The sequence below is a fragment of the Arvicola amphibius genome, chromosome 14 (assembly GCF_903992535.2).
Source record: "Arvicola amphibius chromosome 14, mArvAmp1.2, whole genome shotgun sequence".
Lineage (NCBI taxonomy): Eukaryota > Metazoa > Chordata > Mammalia > Rodentia > Cricetidae > Arvicola > Arvicola amphibius.
Genome location: NC_052060.1, coordinates 41027626 through 41052311, shown reverse-complemented (window position 1 = coordinate 41052311; position 24686 = coordinate 41027626). Strand labels below are relative to the sequence as shown.

The window sequence follows — 24686 nt, the reverse complement described above, 5'->3', positions numbered from 1 at the left end:
GCTCATCAAACCAATGACTACTTCTTACCCAAACCAGGAGCTAAGAAAATGATTACTTTATTTGTGAGCACCAAGAGTATTGTGCACAGTTAGATTAAACCTAGCCACCCCTTTATTAAACAGGACTTTCATGCCCCTGGAAGCGCTTGCAGTCGGGCCATCCAGCAGCAGGTCCCAGGGGTTCAAACAGGGAGAGCGTCAGTGAAAGGGATGATGAAGGCGTCCTTCCCATTCATTTGCTTAAGGAGCAGGAGGGACATTCCAGTCCTTCACATTACACGTGAAGGCATCAGGTTACACACACCCAACTTGCCCAGGGCTTAACTGACACCCAACCCAGCTCCATTTTCACCAGTACATACACCTTGATCTCATTTGGATTGCCTCATGTTTGAGAAAGACTACAAACCGCTAGTGGAGTGATTTTGTGAGACCTTTGTGAAAATTGGTCTGACCGTTATGATCTAATTCGAAGAGGAGAGAAAAGTTCCTTGAAAGTGACACCTTGAGAAGTGGAGGGACACGCCACAATGCATTCATGGGAAACTCCAAAGTTAAGATCCAGAGGGAGAAAAATGGAATAAACGGTGTGTGTGTGTGTGTGTGTGTGTGTGTGTGTGTGTGTGTGTGTGTGTGTGTGTGTGCGTGTGTCTGTTTGGCTATGGGTACAGCCCATGCTTCTGCTGTGGGAAGTAGATGAAAAACACTAATTGCCCCTTTGGGCTTTCTCCTCAAAGGTGCTCTAGAACTGGTTTCCCGAGTGTAAACACAGCTTCAGACAAGTCACGCCTGCCTCTGGCACTTGGCATGTTAATTCTTGCCTCTGGTGTCTCACTCCCTGCTCACTTCAAACTGGCTCCTGGTTTCTAGGCTCCATTGGGAGACACAGAAGAACAGATAGAGACGAAGTGGTGATAGCAAAAGAGGAGAGAAGCGTGGTAGGGACCCTGCTGTGGTGTTCCTCAGACACAACAGTGTCCTATTTCAGTCCTTTAGCTTCTAGGAAGATTTCAGCTGCACACAAGCTGAGAGCTCTCCCAGGTGGTTCCCTTCAGACTGATTAAGGCCTTTGTTTTCCCTTCACCACTGGAAACAGAAGCCCACATAGTGGGAACTGACACACTGTGTCCACCATCAGAACTTTATGCTCATGCGTCACCAATGTTTATGACCTTTGCTTCCAGCAGACTGGAGTCTTCACGAAGAATTGTGAAATTAAATTAGACCTAAAAGGAGTTCTAGAGTCTTTTCTAGAATGTTTCAGAAAACGTTTTGGGGGTGACATCATTGGGACAATATCTCTATCTGATGTGTGTATTGCTTTATTTAAACTAACCCTTCTGATAGAAAACATTAAAGGCTAGGAATGTGGATGAATGTCTGTAAACCTCAAACTCAAAGGCTAAGGAAGGAGCATAACAAGACCGAAGTCAGTCTGGGCAATATTAGGCTGATCATGTCAAAAGCAAAACAAAAACTTTCAATACTTAAATTTAATCTAGCAATAACAGCAACAAAAAAATAAGAGCAATATTAAATTTGAGTACATGTGCATTTTTTACTTTATCTTATATATTAATTTATTTTCAATTTATTTTACTTGGGGAAATCTCATACAAATATACATGAAACATGATCATATCCAACTATTTCTTCCTTCCTATAAATGCACAATACTCCCCAATTTGCTGCCTTCCAACTTCATGTCTTTCTTATTTGGTAACCCACTAAATCCAGTTAGTGCTGTTCATATGTACATGGGTACAAAGCCACTGTAGTTTGAGAAAAAACCTGCTCAGTGGTCACATCCATAAATATTCACTGCCAATAGCACTTCAGGGAAGTCTGGAGATCACCTGATCTCTGTTGGGATTTTGGTTGGCTTGAGATTGTATAGGTCTTGAGCAGGTAAGCTCAGCTCCTATGAGTTCATATGTACCAAAGTAATGCCCTGTCCAGAAGACAGCATCTCACAACACTCCCCCAATTCTGAGGTCTTATGTTCTTTTCTCTTCCTCTTCCATGACATCCCTGAGCTTGTAGGAGGGGGTGCCCCTCTCATGGCTAGGCATTCAGTCTCTTAATCTCAGTGCTTGGACAAGTTATGCATCTCTCTATTGACTGCAGCCAAAAATTAGCTCTCTCTCATCTTTTTAAAGTTTGTTCATATGCTACCAAAGGAACATCTCAAGTGTCATGGGTAGAAATATCAACTTCAGGAGAGACTGAAATAATCAAATTAAAACATGACACAGAACAAGAATAGCAGGCTTGTCAGGAAAATAAAATCATATTAAATGTTAAGTGAAAGGCTTGGCATGTTAATTCTAGGTAAACTTTATGTATGAAGCAATAAAATGAAGGCAAATTAAAGCATTGTACAGGAGAAAGCATTCTGCTAGGCACAAAAAAGTTGCAGAAGATACTGAAGGTCTAGCACCAAGGAGGCCATATCTAGTCACATGGCAGCCATGCCAGACAATGAGAGCCTGAACTAAACTGATAGATTAAAAATCAGGTGACGGTAAGGGTTCTGTCCAGGTAGAAAAGATAAGTGAGAAGTGCAGAGGATGAGGAAGCTGAGAGTTCATCAAAGATGATTATGAGTTTTTAGGGCCGTGACTGCCAAGGTCAGATACTGGAGACTTGAAGGAAAGGGCAGTAAGCAGTAAGATATAGGGTTCAGTAGCTTCCTTGATTGGACATAACTCACTACATTGATTTGGAACCAGATTTAACAGATAAATGTATGGACTGGATTCACACCCCAGGAAGAAAAGTGAGAACAAGCAGCTGCTATCGAGGAATGCAAACACTCTGGGAAGGGATATTTAACAGGCTTTAAATCCACTCCAAGCAGAGTCTTCAGCACTGGGGAAAGACTGGAAGGACAGCAATGACCAGATCAGTTAAACAGAGCTTTCGGGAATCATGAAACTGATATTACCAGATTAAGGTTTTGAAAACTCAAGGCTGAATGGATGGTTCAGTGGTTAAGGGCTCTTGTTGCTCTTGCAGAAGAGTGGGGTTCAGTTCCCATCACCTTTAAGACAACTCCCAACTGTTTGTCAACTCCAGTTTCAGGAGATCTGAAGCCTTCTTCCGGCCTCCACAGACACGAGGCACACAGGTGGTGCACAAACTCATGTACATAAAATTAAATATCAAAAAGATAAAATAAATGTGTGTGTGTCTTTGTGTGTAAAATGTTCTTTATATCTATCAGGGTGTTGTCTGGTGCTTTATTTTAAACTTCAAAAACAATAAAATTTATGGAGATTTAAAACTCATATATAAGAGCTAGAGAGAAGGCTCAGTCAGGAAAACACTTGCCGTGCAAGCACAAGGACCTGCAGTTGGACCCTAGTACACCTGTGGAATCCAGGAGCTGCAGTGTGCACTTGTAATCCTTCATGCTGGGGAGACAGAAAGACAGAAGGGTCTTTGGAGAGAGCCGACTGTTAAGAATGGCTGAATCAGCAAGCTCCAGGCTAAGCAAAAGACCTTATTCCCAGAAATAAGGTAGTGGGATCATACAAATGCCTTGGTGGGCAAAGGAACTGATGGGAAAGCTCCACAATGTAAGTTCAGTTCCTATATTCCACATAAAGATGAATGGAGAAAACCAACTTCACAAAGGTTTTCTCTGACCTCCACATATATGCTTTAGCATGTGTATTTACACACACACACCATGCACATCTACACAAACACACACCAGATACACACACACCAGATATGCAGACATACTTACACACATTAAGAAATTAAAATCACACATGAATAAATCAAAATGAAAAATAATAATAAGATACTAAGCAACTGAGGAAGACCCCTAACATCAACCTCTGGCCAACACATGAACACAAACATACATGCACATGCATACATGTGTAGACACACATGCATAAATAAGTACCTACATATACACACAAAACTAAAATAAAAGATTAAAAACACATGCAAGAGTAGCTAGTCAACTTTTCCACTCATGGGAATCACTGCTTCCACTTCTCCGGGAGCCTTGAGTAGAGGCACCTGAAATAAGCTCTCAGATGGAAAGCTAGATGCATGAGGTAATCATTAAAACTATTACACATGTATACACAAGGATATTAGAAAATAACTCAGATATTCACAAGAATAACCTTCCCTGAACAGTTAAAAACATCCTCTTCAACAGACTATGTAAGAAGGTAACAGTTTGCTTATGCTGGAGAACATGATAATAAGGTGTTGTATTATAGGACATACTATGTGGGAAGACAATGGGAACTGGGGCCAGAAAGAATTAAGTGAGGTATAGTTATAGATAATGCTTTAAAATAATTAGCAGGTCAGCATACTAAATTGTAAATTAAATGGAAGAGACAATCCCAGCTAACCTGGGACCAAACTCTGCATGAAATTCACTGAATAAAATAAAACAGTTAGTCAAAATACATTATACATACATATATAAATATAGATAGTAGATAGATAGATGTATATGGAAATGTCATAATGAAACGTAATATTGTGTATAATTAATGCATACAAAGAAATTATAACATGAGGCTTTAGTTTTCATACTATGCTTTCAAGAACTTCAGACATCAAAGGCATTTTTTTTTTCAAAATGATTCCTTTGTCTTCACAGAGAATTTAAAAGTCATTGCAGGGCAGGCTTGCCAAATTTGCAAAGCAAAGCCATATTCTCCAGAAATACGTCCTTTAATTCTAAAGGCTGGTTCTCGTTTGGTTTGGGGAAGCGTAACTGGTGTTTTCATCGTGCCAAGATTTCAAGGTCCTTCAGAGCCATTTCCACATTTCATCGGGAGGCAAAATTCACACTGCATCTTACATGCAGACAGGGATTTGGCAGGACGACTGGAAGAATGGAAGTCTCTCCAAGCAAGAGCCAAGCCTTCAAGACCTCAAACAGCAGCTCCCGCTGTGAAGGAGTGGGCAGACCCAGGCTGTGAAACAGAGAGGGAGCGGGGTTGCTTAACCGAGTGAATGAAGATGATCCAACCCGAGGCAGAAGCCAAGAGTAAAGATACAGTAAGAAAATGAGAAAGTAGCAATTCGAAAGTCGCGAGTAGTTGTCAAAATGTTAGGAGTTCCAGAGTCAAGAGCATTAGGGAGAGAGAGAGAGAGCTGGAATCAAGGTATATGCCTGGGCTGTTACTATAACTCATCATTCAGGAGGCTGAGGCAGGGGGACTGAGGTAATCAAGGCCCACCTGGGCTATCCAGGGAAACCCTGGTGGGAGCGAGAGGGAGGGAAGGAAAGGGAGGAGAAAGAAAGAGGTGATTGGCAGCTGAAAAACTTGAACGAGGCTTATAAAAAGGGTAGAGAAAAAAATCTCAGAAAACTGCTTGAGCAAAACGAAGAGAAGCTAAGAACACCTGTTTCTTGGCTTGGGAGAATTTATTTAATGCATAGGTATTTTTCTATTTCAATGTTCTAAAACTGAAATTAAGGTGTGTTTTACATTGGATAGAAGAACTTCCGGTGTACAGCGAGGTAGCCAGATTGTATCTCTTGAAATGTCCCTAATGTACGGAAATGTTCCTATCATGCCTTGCAAAAAGCTAAGAGGAATTCAAAAGTCTCCCCATAAAATATAATAAATGAAGAAATAGGTGTATTTAACCCAATTTAAATATTCTATAATGTATGCATATATTGAAACATGTTTCCCAATTTTATGTTTCTGTGTGTGAGCCAAATATAAAAATATATATATAAACGTTAAAATGTTTGAAAAACAAAACAAAAATGTCACTTTTAGAAATTGAGACTAAATAACCCAAGGAGGTGCCCAGCTATTAGAAGAAAATAGAATATCTCAACATTGGCAAGGCAGTAGACTCCTCTAGAGAACTTTAAAATGGCTTACATTTTTCTGTATTGTTTCTGTAATAGCTGTTTCTTGTAACATTGTCAGTGAAATTTAAAAAGAAACAGCAACGCCCTGTTCTTTGATAAAGACTTAGAGCGTTAAAGAGGTTTGCACCAGCCTCGCGGGAAGTCATCTCTAGTTTTATTGAGCATCTCTGGAAGGCACGGGCGTCCTTGTGTCTTCTCTTGCTTTGCACCTCCCTTGCCATTTCCACTATGAATTCTTTGTCATTTCGTCGTCAAAAGGGCTGCGTCCATGTTTTGATACTAAACCAACACTTCGATTCCCAGTTCAAAGGATGTCCTCAGTGTGAAGCATGTAGTCACCTCACCACCTAGAGGGTGAAGCAGAGTTCCAGGTTCAAGCATCCTGCCACCAGCAGCTGATGGAAAGGAAAGGATATTGATTTCAAACACTGAAGGGGAATTATTGGTTTCTGGGGAAAGCATAGCATTCAGAGAAAAATAAGATGATTTTTAGGCAAATTTTCCCATGAAAAACATAATTTTTCCAGGAAAATTATACTCTTGCTATCATATCTCATTATCTAGAATTCATATGAAGCATTTTTAAAAACCATTTAGATTTATAAAACAGCTTTTCCATTTGTAGTTCTCAGACACAGATAACATTGTTTCTGTAATATCTCAAAAGGACCAAAAGCAACCCGTTCCTTTTCTTCTATCAAATTTTTAATTTTTTTTACACTTGTGAAACATTCTCACAAAAAGAAAATTTTATTTTTCTTTTCGGTGAACCAGTGATTTTATTGGCATTACTCACAGCATCCCAAGGGGTTATTCCTTGCCCAATTCGTAGGCACCCCTCCTGAAGAGTCCCCCTTTCTGCAGTAATTATTTGTTATTCATATAACCTTGGGAAGCCACTGTGAGTTTCAGGTTCTCCTAGGTCCATACCATAAGAGCCAACTCTCCCATAGCGAGGAGTGGGCAAGTCTCTTCCAAGTACCCTAGCTCTCCTGCTGCAGTGTCCAGAGGAGCACGACCACTGGGGAGCACAGCCAGTGAGGAACAGGGCTGGCTCAGCACAGCCTTCTGATTTTAAGACACATGATTCCTATGACCTCATTTAGTCACACAAGCCATGAACATCAGCCCAGACCATGGCTGCTATTAGGCCACAGAGCCAGACATGGCCCACACTAGCAGTGCACAGTGGCAGCATGGCTTTCAGACACCAACAGGGTCATAGGAAATGGTCTAGACCCCAGGCATCCATGTGGCCTTAGTGGCACCATGGGCCACAGATATCAGCAACCCCGACTGTGGTAGGGCCATAGACCAAGACATGGTCTTAGGCATTAGCCCAGGCTCAGATATCACTGTGACCTCAGGTGGCAGTGCAAGCCATCCAGATAAGCAGAACCCTTGCAACATAATCACCATGGACTCCAACATATTCCCTGGTGGTGGCCCAGATTCCCAGCATCAACATGTCCTTTGATGGTATCAGGAGTCATGGACACCAACTCATACCCTAACTATGGTAGAATCCAGATATGACCTCAGTTGTTTGACTAGATCCTGGTCATCCACCTGGCCTTCAGAGGTTACTGAAGCCTGGAAATCAACACAGACCCTGGATGCTGCTACAGGGCAATGGACTGAGACATGCACCATACCCCTAGGCAGGAGTTCAGCCCCAATCAGCATCATGTCCCCCAGTGGCAGCACAAGCTATAAACAGAGACTGGTCACTCATTTCCCGGCTACCCAGACTCGAAAAATCACACAGAAACTATATCAATTACAACGCTGTTTGGCCAATAGCGTAGGAATATTTCTAGCTCACTCGACATCTTAAACTAACCCATTCCTATTCATCTGTGTATTGCCACAAGGCTGTGGCCTACCGGGTAAGGTTCTGATGTTCAGACATCCTTCTCCTTCAGTAGCTACATTGCATCTCTTTGACTCTACCTACTCTCTCTATATATCTCTTCCAGCCTGGCTATAGCTGTAAGCTGAAGCAGCTTCTTTGCTAACCAGAGTTAATCACATATTCAAAGCATACAGAGAAGAATCCTACATCATCTCCCCCTTTCTGTCTAAATAAAAAGGAAGGTTTTAACTTTAACATAGTAAAATTACATAAAACAAAATATTTATCAAGCAAGAATTACAGTTACAATATTTAGTGAATTTACATTTGGCAAATTAAGGGTAAATATATCCTGTATTTGTGAGTCTAAAGTTTTATATCTAATTTATCTTTTATCATTACTAAAGAAAACTATAACTTTGACTATAACTCTTCAACTCTTCAAAAACTCCAGAAGGATATAATATTACCTAAGTAAAGCAGAAATGCATTTGTAAGCAACTTCCAAAACTTTAGAATTGAAGGAGACATCTTGCTGCCCGGACAGTCACTCAAAGTTCTTCTGTAACATTGGAGCATTTATTTTCAGCCTGCAGGCCATAGTACCTGGCAGACTTTTCCATGAAGCAGGAAATTTAAAAGACTAATTTGCCTATATTGGCATTTCTTCTGTATCCTGCAGAATGTCTGGCAGACTCTTTCTGGAAGCAGGAACCCCGAAGAACTATCTCACCTCCTTTAGGCAAGTTCAGTAGTCATTTTTCTATGGGTCCTACATGTTCAGTTCATACAGCATACCATAAAGCAGTTCAGGAAATAGCAGTTTCTTGCCCAAATGAAACTAGACATAAAAAAGGAGAGTTAGAGTTAAGCACAGCTTCTTGTTAGCCCCAATTTTTTTTTCAGATAGATTCTGTTTGCTACCAGCAAGCAGAGGCACAGCAGTTGTCACATTGAAGGCAACTTCCATAATGTTTTTTTTTTTTAATGTCCATAAATCCCTTGAAATAGATTGGTGCTGCCAGAAGCAAACGGGTTTCACTGTCATGAAAAGTCTAAGTTCTTAAAACATTTTAAATGTTTTGTAGATCTTTGTAGTGCTGAAGATTATTTATCTAACTGAAATATATCTCTATATATCTAGAAATCCTAACAAACATGAATGAAAGTTGATTATTATAGAAGACTATCTATCAATCTGTATTTCTTAACTATAAATTTTTAAATGAGATGTACAAACATAATGCATTAAATAAGAGTAGAAATACATGTACACAGTGTACAAAATTAATATTAAATTTGTATCAATAGACCAAGATCCATACCAATGCCAGGTGTTCTTCTCTATTTCATATCTCCCCACCCACACACATTTTTTTTAGAAGTTTGGGAATTTGGGCACAGTTTTCTCCCAACTGCTTATTGCTGTTAGTTAGATGAAATATCTTTAGGGTTCACAGAGAACTTTTGGGGGATCTTGTTCCATCAAACTACATTATCCTGGAGGGAATCCACAGGTTCTCATCCTCTGTGAAAACAAAAGCAGAACCTCTTTTCCAAAGTAACATATCCTTAGACTTAAATTTTGAAGTCAGAATACATTTATGGTGGTTTAGCTTAGCCACCCCCGGAATCAAATATCTCTCCGCAGTCAAAAAATTAAAATAAAACACAATAATATACATAATCTAGACTCGCTGTGTTATATTCCATCTTTACATATATTGTTTTTCTTTATTCCTTTAATCTATGACTGTTTCTGCTCTCTTATATTACTTTTACTGTCTCTTTAAATATTCTGTTTTATTTTTATAGCCGTTTCTTTTTATAGCCATCTGTAGTTTTTCTTCACTCTCCCAAGCCTATATACATTTATCTAACACTGTGACCCATTCACGGGTCCTTTCCATATGAATTTGTCTTCATTGCATATCTATAATAATTTTCTGACATGGAGTGCCTTTTTTGAAAACAATGCTAAGTGGGCATGGCTAGGAGTAACTCTGTGACCCTGCATGCTTGCTCCTCCCAGTCCAACATGGCAGAGGTATGTTTGCAACCTCTGTGAGCCATACTTAGGATCCCAACTCTAGGGATGCAGCAAATCTATGTTGCTGCTAAGCAATTCGTGAAACACTGCTCACAGACTGGATTTAAGTGCAGGACCTCCTGAAAGAACCAGGGTTTGTTCTGCTAGCACAAACCAGGAAACTGGATGTTAAAGAAGCTTTGCAATTTTTTGCAGGTAACACTGAGTCAGGAAGACTTCTCTTAAAGGAGCTGTGCCTCTGCTTGCTGGTAGCAAACAGAATCTATCTGAAAAAAAAATTGGGGCTAACAAGAAGCTGTGTTTAACTCTCTTTTTTATGTCTAGAGTTCTTTCCCAAGCTCTCTCAGTTTTTATGTGGCTATAGCTGTCTCATGTTGGTGCACCATTTGTAAACAGAGACTGCTCATTTGTTTCCCTGCTGCTGAGACCCGAAAAGTTACACAGAAACAATATTAATTACAACATTGTTTGGCCAATAGATTAGGCATATTTCTAGATAACTCTTACATCTTAAAATAACCCATTTCTATTAATCTGTGTATCTCCATGAGGCTGTGGCCTACCAGGTAAGGATCTGGCATTCCAGTGTCTTTCTCCTTAGGCAGATATGTGGTGTCTCTTTGATTCCACCTACTCTCTCTCTCTCTCTCTCTCTCTCTATATATATATATATATATATATATAGATAGATAGATAGATAGATAGATAGATATAGATATAGATGATAGATAGATAGATAGATAGATAGATATCTTCCAGCCTGTCTATATTCTGCCCTGCTACTATAGGCCAAAGCAGATTCTTTATTAATCAATGATAATAAAGAGGGGAATCCTATATCCATAGTCCACTCAAATCAACATAGACCTAGTGGTGGCACAGCCCTTGGACATCAAAATGGCCACAGGCGGTAGCCTACATCCTGGGCATATGTGGTACCACAGTTTCTTCTGTTCATCTGTTGAGGGCTGTCTAAGTTGTTTCCAGTTTCTGACTATTATGAATAGAGTAGCAATGTACATGACTGAGCAAATGTCTTTGTGGTAGGATGAAGCATTCTTTGGTATATTCCAAAGAGTGATATAGCTGGGTCTTGAAGTAAATTGATTACCACATTCTTGAGGAACCACCACACTAATTTCCATAGTGACTGTACAAGTTCACAGTCCCAGCAGCAATGGATCAGTATTCCCCTTATTGCACAGCCTCACCAACATGAGCTGTCATTTGTTTTATTGATCTTAGCCATTTTGATGGGGGTAAAATGAAATCCCTAAGTGGTTTTGATTTTCAGTTTCCTGATCTCTAATGATATTGAACTTTCACTGTTTAGATCTGAAGAATTGATATTCAACACTAACTAAAAAGTTAGAAATAAATATATTTTAACATTGTGGATCAGCTAAAAAAAAGACCTAGTATATAATTGGAATATAAAAATAGTCAAAATTACATTTGCTATATAAATGTGAAATAGGTAATACTGAATGATTCCCAGCTTGCCACCATTCAAACTAAGCTGGCCTCCTTCACTTGAACTACATATATTTAAAGCTCATGTGTCCACAATGGCTCTTACAGAAATAGCAGTTCTGACTAATTTAGTTCAGTTGAGGGTATTTTTTTAACCAACCAAGGATGAACTCCCTCTTAACTCACAAGAACCTTCCTGTGACACTTCTCTGGGTTTTTCTCAGTGTTCTCTACTTGAGCCAAGTATTCCTTCTACAGGCCTAACTATCCTTCAAGTATCCCATCATTCACGAGGACTTTTCAAAGGTCTTTTTCTCTTTTGTGATATTAGTTGAATCACAAACACAAAAACCAGTGAGAACAGGATGTAGGGGAAAGGTTTGCCAGATGCGTAGATGTCTTCCTTGGTTTTTATCCTTCCAGTATTTACACATAACATTAGTATTACAACCTTACCCATGTATGGTAACTCTTGTTTTTTGCTTTTCACCTCTCTTGTTAAGAGGTAAAAACACGGAGAGAGAAGACTTGGCATTAAGACCACATACTTCTATTGCAGAGGACTTAAGTTTGGCTCCCTGACCCAACATCTGGTGATTCACAATAGTCTACAAATTCAGCTTCAGGATGATCTTATGTTCCTATTCTCAAGAGGCACCTGCACGCACACGCACATACTAACACCCAGACATGCACACATCCACAAAAGTAATCATATTGTCTAAAGTGCTGGGGTGTTGCAACATGGTCCAGGAATGGAGTCATGTAAGGATGATGCTGAGCACTTGTGGGAACACTCCAATAAAAACAAGACAACAGTCTTGTGTCCTCAGTTTCCTTAAAACATGGAATTGTTCTTGGAACATTTCCTGCACCTCCCAGGTGTAGCAAATCAGAGTAAGTTTACTTCCGTTTACTTGTGATGGCTGGTTGATGTTATTCAGTTCTTTGTCTCAATAGAAAAACATGTGTTTGCCATGTGTGGCTTGTCTTTGTGATGGTACACAGCTTGAATTCATGAGCACTTTACTCAGGTGGCCTTTCTTACCTTCAGAGTATAGATTGTCTGAGGCTCTGAGCAAAGATGGCTATTGCATTAGACTTTAGTCGCCTCCTTTATCAGCTCCGTTCTCCCAGCTCCCACCACCTATACACAAGTAACACTGGGTAGATGGCTGGGCAGTTAAGAGCACTGGTCATTCTTGCAGAAGACCAAGATCTGGTTCCAGTTCCTACATGGCAGCTTACAGCCATCTGTAACTGCAATTCTAGGTAATTTATTCTGACTTCCAAGGGCTCCTACACAAAAGTGGTGGGCTTTCTTATATCCAGGCCTGCTCACACATGAATAAAATAAAATAATTAAAAATGAAGCTCAATAATTGTCCTGCTGGCTTAATGTCAACTTGACACAAGCTAGAGTCAGCTGAAAAGAAAGAACCTCAATCAAAAAAATATCTCCATAAGGTTGGACTGTAGGCACGCAAGCCTGCAGGACATTTTCTTACTTCATGATTGTCCAGGGAGGGCCCATTCTGCTGTGGGTGGGGACATCCCTGAACTGGTTATTCTGGCTGAGCAAGCCATGAGAAGCAAGTCGATAAGCAACACCCCTCTATGGTGTCTGTATCATTTTCTGACTCCACGTTCCTGCCCTATTTGAGTTCCTACCCTGACTTTGTTTAATGATGAACTGTGATATGGAGGCACAAGCCAAATAACCCTTTTTCTTTCCAACTTGCTTTTGGATGTGGTGTTTCATCATAGCATTAGTAATCCTAACTCAGTAACATTAAGCCTAATTAAGACAATAACAACTCTTAGAGAAATAAAGAGGTTAAAATTAAGGTTTTTATTATGTATGACTTATATAGATACTTCTATAGGCCTTAATTAATTCACAAAGAAACATGGCTGTTTTGTTCCATCCTTTGTGAGGAATCATACCTTACCAAATAACCTTACAAGTCAAGGATGACCAAAATGTCTTGATCTCCTACAGAAAAGGAGTTACTATACCTTAAGCCACTCCCAGAGCACAATTTTAAAAGATTAAGCTGGTTATAACAAAACCACATCACACAATAAGTTGTATAAAAATTCTTTACTATAATTAAGACTATCTAGACCCCATGATACTTAAAATCAGATTTTTACCATTGCTGTACAGAAAATAAATAAAGCTAATGACTTTAAGATTCTCCCAGACCAAAACAATATCTGAATCCCTTCTATGAGGCACTCACCACATGTCAGAAAGGGCTGGTAATATGGCTCAAGCAGGTAAAGGGGCTTGTCACCAAGCCTGACAGCCTGAGTTCAAGTACCTACCTCATAGAAAAAGAGAACCCACTCTCACAAGCTGTTCTTTGACCTCTACATGCACACCACAGCAGTCATGCAGACTTGTGTGTGTTCTTATTCACCTCCCCCACCACATGCACACACACATACACATTATCAGAAATAGCAGCTGACACTGTACTCATCATTCCTGCTGAATCTAGCTCGTGCCTATGTGTCCTTCTCTCTGGGAAACAACATACTCAGCCCCTAGAGTTCCTAACTTTAAACTTTGATTTTCACTACTCGATCCTCAACTTCTCGAAAGCATTTATAAGAAAATGTTTGGGATTTCTGTTGTTGTTTTAAAAAATATTTTATTAATTCTTTGAGAATTTCATGCTATGTATTTTGATCATATTCTTCCAACTCTTTCCAGACCCAACCCTACCTCCATACCTTCCAATGTCACGATCTCTCTCACCCTCTCTTTAAAATTATCTAGTCTGGTTTGTGTTGTCCAACTACTCCTGAGTGTAGGGACTTTCCTGGAGTATGGTTGATATGCCAGGAGTCACACCATTAAAGAAAATTGATCCTCTTTATCCCAGTATCTATCAAATGCCAATAGCTCCTCAAAAAGAGGGTAGGACTTCATGCCCACCCTTCCTCCAAGCTGAGATTTTGTCTGACTTGAGCTTACATGAGTCTTGGGCATGCTATCAAAATCACTATGGGTTTGTATGTGTATCTTCCCTGTTATGTCTGAAAAACACTGTGCCCTTGAAGGTATTTACCACCTCCGATATTTGCAGTCTTTCCATCTTCACTTTCTCAGAGATCCTTAGCCTTGATGGAGACAGTCGGGATATAGCCCTGCCATGTATGGCTTTGCAATTGAAGTCTCTTATTCTTTGCACATTGACCAGTTGTGAGTCTCTGTACTAACTTCCATTTACTGCATAAGGCTTCTCTTGGGACCATATGGATATAAAAGACTTCTGAACGACAAAGGATACCTTCATTTGAACGAAGAGGCAGCCTACAGAATAGGGGAAAAATCTTTACCGCTCGACATCTGACAGAGGGTTAGTATTTAGAATACACAAAGACATCAGTTTGAAGTCCACTGCCAGCATCACTGTGTTCTGAGGGCTCCCACAGCACACCTGAGATAAATTTACAGAGCATCAAAGAAACAATAACACCCATTTTTACAGATTTTTTTCCCATTGTTCCTGACTTGCTTTTTATATTTTGTTAAGTTGTTTACAGTTACCTTTAATTGTAAGTTCCCTCGTTCTCTACATTAGGAGAATGGAGATGCACATTAACAAATGCTAAGCACTTCCTGTGTTTATGTGACTGAAGTGCAATTGTTCCATGCAACTCTAAAATGAGAACATCTTATCCACAAACCTGAGTCTCTCATTCCCTGGAAAACATTCCTTCCACGGCTTTCATCAGCTACATAAAGTCCAAATTCCTGGATGTGAATGGCCACTGTATTTGTAAAAGTACAGTTGCCTCCTGGCTTTCTTTCCTGCTCTCAAAACAAAGCTTTGCCATAAGTGGAACTTCCCATCCTCTCCACAGCCCCTGGTAGACCCCATGGATTTGAACACAGGAAATCCAGAAACAGTGTGTCTGCTTATCAGCCTGTTTACTTCAGTATCCCTCTGAGCCCTGTGAGGGCAGAGTGATGAACGGCAGTAAGATGAATATCTTCCAAAACAAAGCTGAGAGAAGGAAAAATGACTCACGCATAACAGCAAGAACGCCAAAGGAATGTACAATTAAATCTTCATTCAAAGGCGATACTAATGGAGGAGGTTCTGAGAAGCTATTGTCTGCTCCATAATAAATGACTGGGATGCGCACCAGCAGCACAGCTCGGAAGTTGATAAGGGATACAAGAGACGTCAGGCTATCTGCCATCTCATTTCCTAAGCAAACTCCTAGAGACAGCAATGAGAGGAAACAAGAAAGCACTGACTGCAAGTATCTGAAATTTTATTACTAAAAATACAGCATAAACAGATTTCAAAAAAATATGGCAGGATGGGAACAGACTTTCAAAATTACATCATACCTAAGAAAGCCAGACTTCTACATTAGCATTCACCCAAGTCAAAGTGCAATGGATAATAAACCTAATTCTGGTAAGGCGGGAATTTTTTTACGTGACTAGATGGTTATTAGAGCCATTAGAAAACCAGATAACCCAACTGCAGGTGAAGTTTTCAGAATGAGGGTGATCCACTATGAGCTGTGAATGAAACCATAGATCTAATACCAGGAATCTTCTTTTAAAACAAAATAACAACAACAACAACAACAACAAAAAAAACCTGGTGGCTAACATCACATATAGAAAGCCACCACAAAACTAGATAATCAGTATGAGGTTTGCCAGCAGAGCTAGGAGCCTGGCTGGGCCTCATATTTCTTTCAGATCTCATGGGCGTACTTCTGAATGGTGAAGCTACAAACGGAACCCTAGCTGCAGAGATGGTTAAGGCACCATTAGGTGTAACTGAAAAGGACTGAGAGCATCATTCCAACAGGTCATTGACAGCCACATAGACGGTGGCTTTACAAGGCACATTAAAGGCTCAAGTGAGATGGATTGAAGCATTAAGAGTACTAGATGGAACTCAGGGGAATCTTCTAAACTAGAGATGAGAAGTCTGAAGGGGAAGCTGGCATTACTTAGTGTTCCATCACAGGACACTGGCTTAACTGCCACCCCAGCCAGGCATGCCAATGCCTCTAGCTGTACTGTCCACACAGGTGACCATCTGCACTTGTCCTTGGGCTACCTATTTTGTGTCAACCACACAGAGGAGAACTTTCCATTTCTATTCTATATGCTATCTTTCCATAACTGGTGTTTCTTACCTGGACCCATGCTCTCATCTGAAATCACATTAGAACACCTTAATGGGCTCTTAAAGTATAAGCGTATACCTGTTGGAATACCTTATCCCCGCTACCTCCACATTAAGTAAGCTTGTATCTGCTGTGGGTATTTTTTAAGATTGTGTAGATTTCATGACCCTCCCCACCCTTCTACACAGTTCCTATATGTTACAGTAGTCAACTCTTGTCAATCGCCAACTCTACACACCAAGTACAAATACTGTCCCCTCCTGAGCCCACCACAACATGGACTATCAGAGCCTAATGAACTTGTAAAGCCTTTGAGTCCTCATTAAACTGATGGATAGTCTGCCTTTTTTTCCAAACAAAATAAGGTACAAGAAGATGAAGGCAAAAGCCCTCATATTGAGGCTGGATAAGGCAACCCAATAAGAGGAACATAATCTCAAGAGCAGGCAAAAGAGCCAGAAACACACCTACTTACACTGTCAGGAGCCAGCCTGCAAAAACGCCACTAAGCTAACGGTCATATCATATACACAGTGGACCTGGTTCAGACCCATACAGGTCCGTGCTTGCTGCTTCAGTCTGTGGGCCCATATGACCCCTGTTTAGCTGATTCAGTGGGCCGTGTGCTCCTGGTGTCCTCCATGTCCTCTGATTCCCACAATCTTTTCTCCTCCTTTTCCATGGGGCTCCCCAAGCTCTAAGAGAAGGAACCCAGTGGAAAACTCCAATTTAGAGTCTCTCTCTGCATAACGTCTGACCATGGGTAGAAGAGAAAGTGAAAAGCAGACTAGAATGCATTGGCACAGGAGATGACTTCCTGTACAGAACACCAGTAGCACAGATACTGAGATCAACCATCCCTAAATGGGACCTCCTGAAACTGAGAAGATTCCGTAAGGCGAAGGACACCATTAATAGGACAAAATGACAGCCCACAGAATGGGAAAAGACTTTCACCATCCCCACATCTGACAGAGGGCTGATTTCCAAATATATAAAGAACTCATGAAACTACATCAAATAATTCAATTTTTAAAATGTGATTTTTTTAAAAACAGAAAATTCTCAACAGAGGAATCCAAATGGCGGTGGGATTTTTAAAGCTTCCCACGTGGTTTAAATATGCCGAATCCCTAACAAAACTGATGCTAGTTCATCAGTGCTCAGGTGCACTGGCTGGACAAAGCAGCTTTCTCAGGGATGTTCTTTGACATCAATGTAGAGTTAAAGCAGCCACCAGATAGGAAATAAAAGCATATCCTCTTCAGCCTCTTTGTTCTCTTTTGTGTGCTATAGAAATTTAAAGACAAAACAGTTATCCTAATAGGATCAGTACTATTAGTAATTAGAGCTGGATGCCATATCTTTTCTTAGCAGTTGTCAGTAGACTCCCAAGAGCAGAAATAAGCTATGCTCCCTTCTACCACGTATCTGCTAACTGGCTACAGTGTCTATTGGTTCTTCCCCTCTGATCATCCAGATGAGGACTTCCTTCAGTCAAGGCTCAAGCTAAGGAAGTCACGTTCTTGAGAGGAACCTTGGAACTCTCAGTAAGACAGCATGGTTCTACTTAGCACTTTGTATTGCCAACACACAAGAAAGTATAACTTGATTGTTGCCACTGAGGAGAGACCTGGAAGACAGAAACAGGATGGTTCACAGAGGAGGGAACAGAGGCAGGGAACCACTGAGCAGTTGACAGTCCACAGAACTACAGGGGAGCCCTTTTGTTACATGGCTGAGCACTTTTCTTTGATCTCACTGCCATAAACCAGACCATAGTTCAGGTCAATATTTCACTTTCTGAGTTGGGAGAGGCAGCATGGCATAGTGACAGCAGGACCTTAGTTCAGATTCCAATCAATTCTGACAATAACTGGATTTGTGTCCATGAACAAAGTTTATAGCCTCACATCTGTTGGGGGAGGCCGTTCTTCTGTTCCCAGCTGCCTAGACCTGAAATAATCACACAGACACTATATTATTTAAATCACTGCTTGGCCAACCACTTTAGCATATTGCTAGTTAGCTCTCCTATCTTTGGTTAATTCATTTCTATTAATCTGTCTATCGCCACATGGCTATGGCTTACTGGCAAGATTCCATCCAGCGTCTCACTCCAGTGGGGTGACATGACTTCTCACTGACTCTGCCTTCTTTCTCCCAGCATTCAGTTTAGCTTTCCCGCCTAGCTCTACTCTGCCCTATCACAGGCCAAAGCAGTTTCTTTATTAGATAACCAATAAAAGCAACACATATACAGAAGGACATCCCAAATCATGCCTCCTTCACCTAGAGAATAAAAATGATGATACCTGACTCTCACGGTTGTTACAGATTAGCTTAACTCTTTTGTACTTACTTATTCTTTCAGAATTTCATGGATACATGCAATGTACTTTGCCCGTGTTCCACCGGTCATCCTCTTCTCATCTACCTCTCTTTAAGCCCCTTCTTCTTCCTCACACGTCCTCTCCTATTTATTTTCATATCTATTTTGAGGTTTTGTGGCATCACCACATTTAACTAGGGTTGCTTGGTATTAGGAACAAGGGAAGTAAGGGCCAGCTTATGTTTAGACACCATGCACTGATATGTTATCTGATACAAGTCAACTAAATAAAACATGACCTGCATTCAGGGAGCTATGAGTCAGCACAAAATGGCTGACATCAGTAAAGAACTGAACAACAAATAGCAAGGCAGGAGAAAGGATAGTCAGGCTGGCAGGCAGGGAGAATAAAAAGAAGGAGAAATCGCGGAAGAAAGGAGATCTAGGAGCAAGAGAAGGAGGAAGATGCTAGGGCCCAGCCACCCCGCTACCAAGCCACCCAGTTAGCCACAGAGTAAGAGGGAAAGTAAGATATATAGATGTAAGAAAGGGAAAAAGTCCAGAGGCAAAAGGTAGCTGGGATAGTTTAAGTTAAGAAAAGCTGGTTACAAATAAGCCAAACTAGGGCCAGGCATTCATAAGAAAGAATAAGCCTCCACGTGTGATTTATTTGGCAGCAGGATGATGGGCCTCCCAAGAGCCCAAAGAGTAAAATAAACAACCAAATACAGGGTATAATCTCAGAGGCATTAGGGGCGAAGTGAGATTGGTTATGGTCAAAATACATTATAGGCATGTTTGAAATTCTCAAATAATAAAAATATATTTAAAGTATTAGTTTCTGGTGGCATATAGAAATAACAGACAATAAATAATTATGACACACAAGTTATGACAGAAACTGCTTCCACATCCGTAAGAACAGTTGTTTAAGCAAACGCAGAAGTTGGACAGAGTTGGCACATGCCTTTAATTCCAGTACCTGGGAGGCAAAGGCAGATGGATCTCCGTGAGTTTGAGGCCATCTTGGTCTACAAAGCAAGTAAGCAAGTTCCAAAGAGAATAAAGAAGTATCTCACTGAGCTGTAGAAAAGACTTGGTGGTTAAGAGCACTGGCTTCTCTTTCAGAGGACCAAAGTTCAATTCCCAGAACCCACATTGACGAACAAGTACCAGAGACTCCAGGTCCAGGGATCTGACACTCTCTTCTGGCCTCCCCCAGCACTAGGCACACACACGGTGCATGGACAGACATGCAGACAAAATACCCATACAGAAGAGCTAGTTCCAGGACAGGCTCTAAAAAAGCTGCAGAGAAACCCTGTCTCGAAAAACCAAAAAAAGAAAAAAGAAAAAAAAAAAAATCAGAAAGAAGGCAGAGGCAGGCAGATCTCTGTGAGTTTGAGGCCAACCTAGTATATAAGAGCTAGTTCCAGGACAAGCACCAAAAGCTACAGAGAAACCTTGTCTCAAAAATCCAAAACATAAATAAATAAAAAAAAATTTAAAAAATCAGAAAGAAAAAAAGAAATACTTTGTCAATTCTCCAAGCTGACTTCATATTAATGTTTTTGGAGGCTTACCCTGAGAAGCATTCAACTGAAGCTTGCCGTCATTGCAAGCGAAATTCCTTTGAGAAAATCCTTTTGTTGTACTAAGTACTGAGAAGGCCTGAGAAACCACTGTTATCTCCTGAAATCATACCTAATTAAATGGCCTTTGGTTTTAAAAGTAGTGGAAAGAGAGAGAGAGGAAGTGATTGCTACGTAGCATATAATACTAGACAGATAAATGTTAAATGAATGAATTTGAAATCAGATTCACTCGTGATGGAGTATGTGGAGAAATGACTCACTCTCTTCTCATCGTACCTAGTGGGATCTGGCAAAAACATATATAAAGACTTTTTTATTGATTTTCTAATTACCAGCAAATCCGTTGATTCTTTATGTCTACAAATAACCTATAAAGATCAAAATAATAAATATCTGTGTGACATCAAGACTATTTCTTGAGCAACTACGTCTTCCTGGCGAGGCTGGGCTGGCGACAGTCCTGTCGCTTGTAAAGGAAATGGTCAGGTGGGACTTACAAAGCATTTAGCATAGTGCCTGCTGCTTTGCTGCTAGCTGTCAGCTTTGTCTATGTTGCTAGGACTAAAGAGACTTTGCTAGAAGAACGTAAAGCATATTAGAACACAGTTGGCTGATTTCCTGTTGCTGATCTTGCCACAAGATTACAATGAGGTTCTAAGTGTAATGCAGACTCCAGGGACTCTTGTCTATTTTATTCAGCTTGTCAAACTGTAACTACAAATTTCCAAAGAGCCATAGTACCCAGAGCTCTTAAATGTTTTCATCAGACTACATGCTAGATGAATATGCTCCTATGAACTTTTTTAATGATTATTCTACAGGTTTTCATCAGAAAGTTGTGCTACAGTTTTTGATTTTTTGACAGTACTGTCATGGTTGCCTGATAAGATTTTGAGCAACATTTTACGGCCGTGCAAGCAGTTCTTAAGGACGTACCCAAAAAAATATTTAACATTCTTAGCCATCAGGGAAATGCAAATCAAAACTACTTTGGGCATACACCCAAAAGACACTCCACCCTACCACAAAGACACTTGCTCAACTATGTTCATAGCAGCTTTATTCGTAATAACCAGAAACTGGAAACAACCTAAAATCCCTCAACTGAAGAATGCATAAAGAAAACGTGGCACATTTACACAATGGAGAATTAGTCCGCTGTTAAAAACAATGACATCATGAAATCTGCAGACAAATGGATGCAGCTTCTAAAAGTTATCCTGAGTAAGGTAACCCAGACCCAGAAAGACAAACATGGTATTCACTCACTTATAAGTGCGTGTTAATTGTAAAGGATAATCATGCCACAATCCATAGACCCAGAGAGGCCACGTAACAAGGAGGACACAACAGGGAATGGATAGATCTCTCTGGGAAGGGGAAATAGAATAGACATCGAGGGTAGACTGGGGGTGGATGAGGATGGGAGCAGGTGTGATCAGGTAGGGGGAGGATGGAAGAAGAGAAAGGCAACTGGAACTGGTGGTCTTCCAGGGATGAGGGAGAAACCTGGTGCAATGGAAACTCTGTGGAATCCACGCGAGTAACCCTCGCAAAGGCTCCTAGTAATGGAGGACATAAAGACAAAGCCAGCCAACTTCTGTAACCACACAAGGCCTGGGGCTGGGACACTAACCCAGCCACAAAACCTTTGACCTACAGATGCCCTGTCTGCGGAAAACTTGGGGACAAGAACCTAGCATACTCATCATCGGAAAGACCAAGGACTTCATTCAGAAACTGATGTGAGCAGATGCAGAGTCCCACAGCCACACATTAGGGGAAGCTCAGGGAGTCCTGAGGAGAAGGGTAAGGATCAGCTGAACCAGAGGGGTCAGGCACACCAGGAGAACACAACCCACAGAATGAATTGACTGGGATCCATGGGGACTCGCAGAGATGAGAGAACTTATAGGAGTCTGACCTAGGTCTTCCGCATGTATGTTATAGCTTTGTATTCTTGTGGGATTCCTAACAGTGGAAGTGGGGGCAGGGTTTATTTTGCCTGCTTGTAGGACCCTTTTCCTCCAACTGAGTTTCCTCATCTAGGCTTGATAGAATGATATGCGCCTAATCTTTTGTAGCTTGTTAAGTCATGTTTGTTTTATGTGCCTGGGAGGGATACTGTTTTCTGAGAAGAGGCGGAGTAGGATAGATCTGGGGGAGAAGAGAAGAAGAGGGGAGAGACTGGGGGAGGGAAAACTGAGGTTGGGATGTAATATATGAGAGAAGGATTTTTTAAAAAGACTGTACCTACAGCCTGTAAGAATGGAGTCTTTCCCCCAAGGGCACTCACCCCTAAGCAGGGACACTGCAAGCCTTTCTCTTAATGTTTTCACATGTGTACATTTCTTGTACACATCCCATAAAGTCACATTCATGCAGGTAGAGCATGTACTCTAAGCACCCTCCTCCACATCCCTCTACTCCTCTTTCTCTCTCACCTTCCTTCCCGGTAGCCCTGTCCACTCCTAAACATTTTCTTCGATTTCATACTATATACCCATATCTGATTTTATGTATCTATATAAAGTCTAGGATTCACAAACCAGAAAGCAGATGATATTTGTGTTTCTGAATCTGACTTGATTCACTTAAAATGGCAGTCTCCAGTTTCAACCACTTTCCTACAGAGTACATAATCATTATTTATAACTGAAAAAAAAATCCCATTGTAAATATGCACTATGTTCTCTTTATCCACCATCTGTTGACAGACACCTCAGCTGGTTCCATAATTTAGTTATTGTGATGGCATCATGGAAGTCACCTGATTTTATGCGTTTACTATCAAATAGCTTGTACAAACTTAGATTTGGCCAGCTACTTTAACAAGCAATCCCCATGGTTTGTTGCTTGTATATTTGAAGATTTATTTTCCATTCAGAATCCCTTGATAAGCACCTTTTGCTAATCCAGATGCTTCTGTGACTGCCTCTGTGACGTCTGAGGATCCCTTCAGCGTCCGCTACTGGATGTCCTACACTCAACCTCCCAACAGGCCAGAAGAGAATCTTGGAAAACTGATCACCTGACACTGTACCACCCCTTCTCAGAATGATGATGTGTCACTCCCCGCACAGTGCATTGGCAAGAACTAGTCATACGGTCAACCTAGATGTAGGGGAAGCTGTGAGAATAACCACATAACTGCACCTTAGAAACAGTGCTGTGCTATGGAAGGGAACTGGAACAGTCTCGTTCAGCTAGCCATCTCCTTCATAAGCACCAGTCACTAGAGATAGTTTTTCTTTAAGTAAAAATAACTCCTTTGAGTCAGGTGTAGTAATGTGTGCCTATAGTTCCAGCACATTGTAAGTGGTGTTAGGAGTATTGGGGTTTCCTTGTAAGCTATAGCTACCTGGCTTGGAAATTTTTTAAATCATGAAGGCTGGAGAAATGGTTCAGCAGTAAAGGGCACTTGCTGTATTTTAGGTTCAGTTCCCTGAACCATATGACAGCTCACTAAGTCTGTAACTACAGCTTAATATTTTCTAAGTTAAAATCATAATCATGATAATGATGACAAAGAAGGAAACAATCAAAAGAGAGGATGGAGGAAGGGAGAGAGGGAGAGAAGGTATAGAAGGAGGAAAAGTGGCAGGGAAGGAGGGAGGGAAGTAGGAAGGAAAAATAGATTGGCACTTTTCTCTCTTTATGGAAGATGCAGATTAATTGATTATTACTCCAAATAAAGCTCCCTCCTAATCTGGTGTGTTAGTACATGCCTTTAATCCCAGCATTCAGGAGCCAGAGATAGGTGGATTTCTGTGAGTTCAAGTCCAGCCCAGTCTACACATAAGAAGTTCCAGCCCAGCCAAGGCTACGTAGTAAGACTCTGTACAAAATAAATAAATAAAAGAATATCTTTTAAAAATTCCCAACTATTGGTCTTAGGTGCTGAACTGCAGCTTATCAATTGTCATTACCCTCATATTTATCTACACTGAAGAACTCCATTTCCCAGAATCCCATCTCAGTATCATCTGAGGAGAGATTGCGCCAATGAGGCATTCATAATGTTTGGAAGAGAAGTCGCTTTTCTCATAGCAGCTGTTGGCAGGCGGGTGAGATCATTGTTGGCAGCACTGCCTGGCTGCCGATGTGTCTCCCAGGAATCACCTGCTATAAGTGGCCTCTGAGATCATCAGCAAAAGTTCCCACTGGCCACAGTCATCCACTTGCAAACAACTGTCTGCAGTGAGCCTGCAACTAGGTTCTCAAGCAGTGGCTGGCTGCCTTGTAGTCCTACCTTTTCAGATCTGCTTAAAATAAAGCCTCCAGTCCTTGCCCACGGCTCTCCCATGGCAACGGGCTGATATCTTCCTATC

The 24686-nt window shown here is 40.9% G+C and overlaps 1 long non-coding RNA gene across 1 annotated transcript in view; it reads left to right on the top strand.

Moving 5' to 3' along the window:
* Positions 1 to 24239, top strand: part of LOC119801105 — a 60312-nt gene extending 36073 nt beyond the window's left edge. The window contains exons 2-3 of the long non-coding RNA XR_005283140.1: positions 22018 to 22164; positions 23275 to 24239. This is a non-coding gene — a long non-coding RNA (uncharacterized LOC119801105). The remainder of the gene's footprint in view (positions 1 to 22017; positions 22165 to 23274) is intronic.
* The last annotated feature ends 447 nt before the right edge of the window (positions 24240 to 24686 follow it).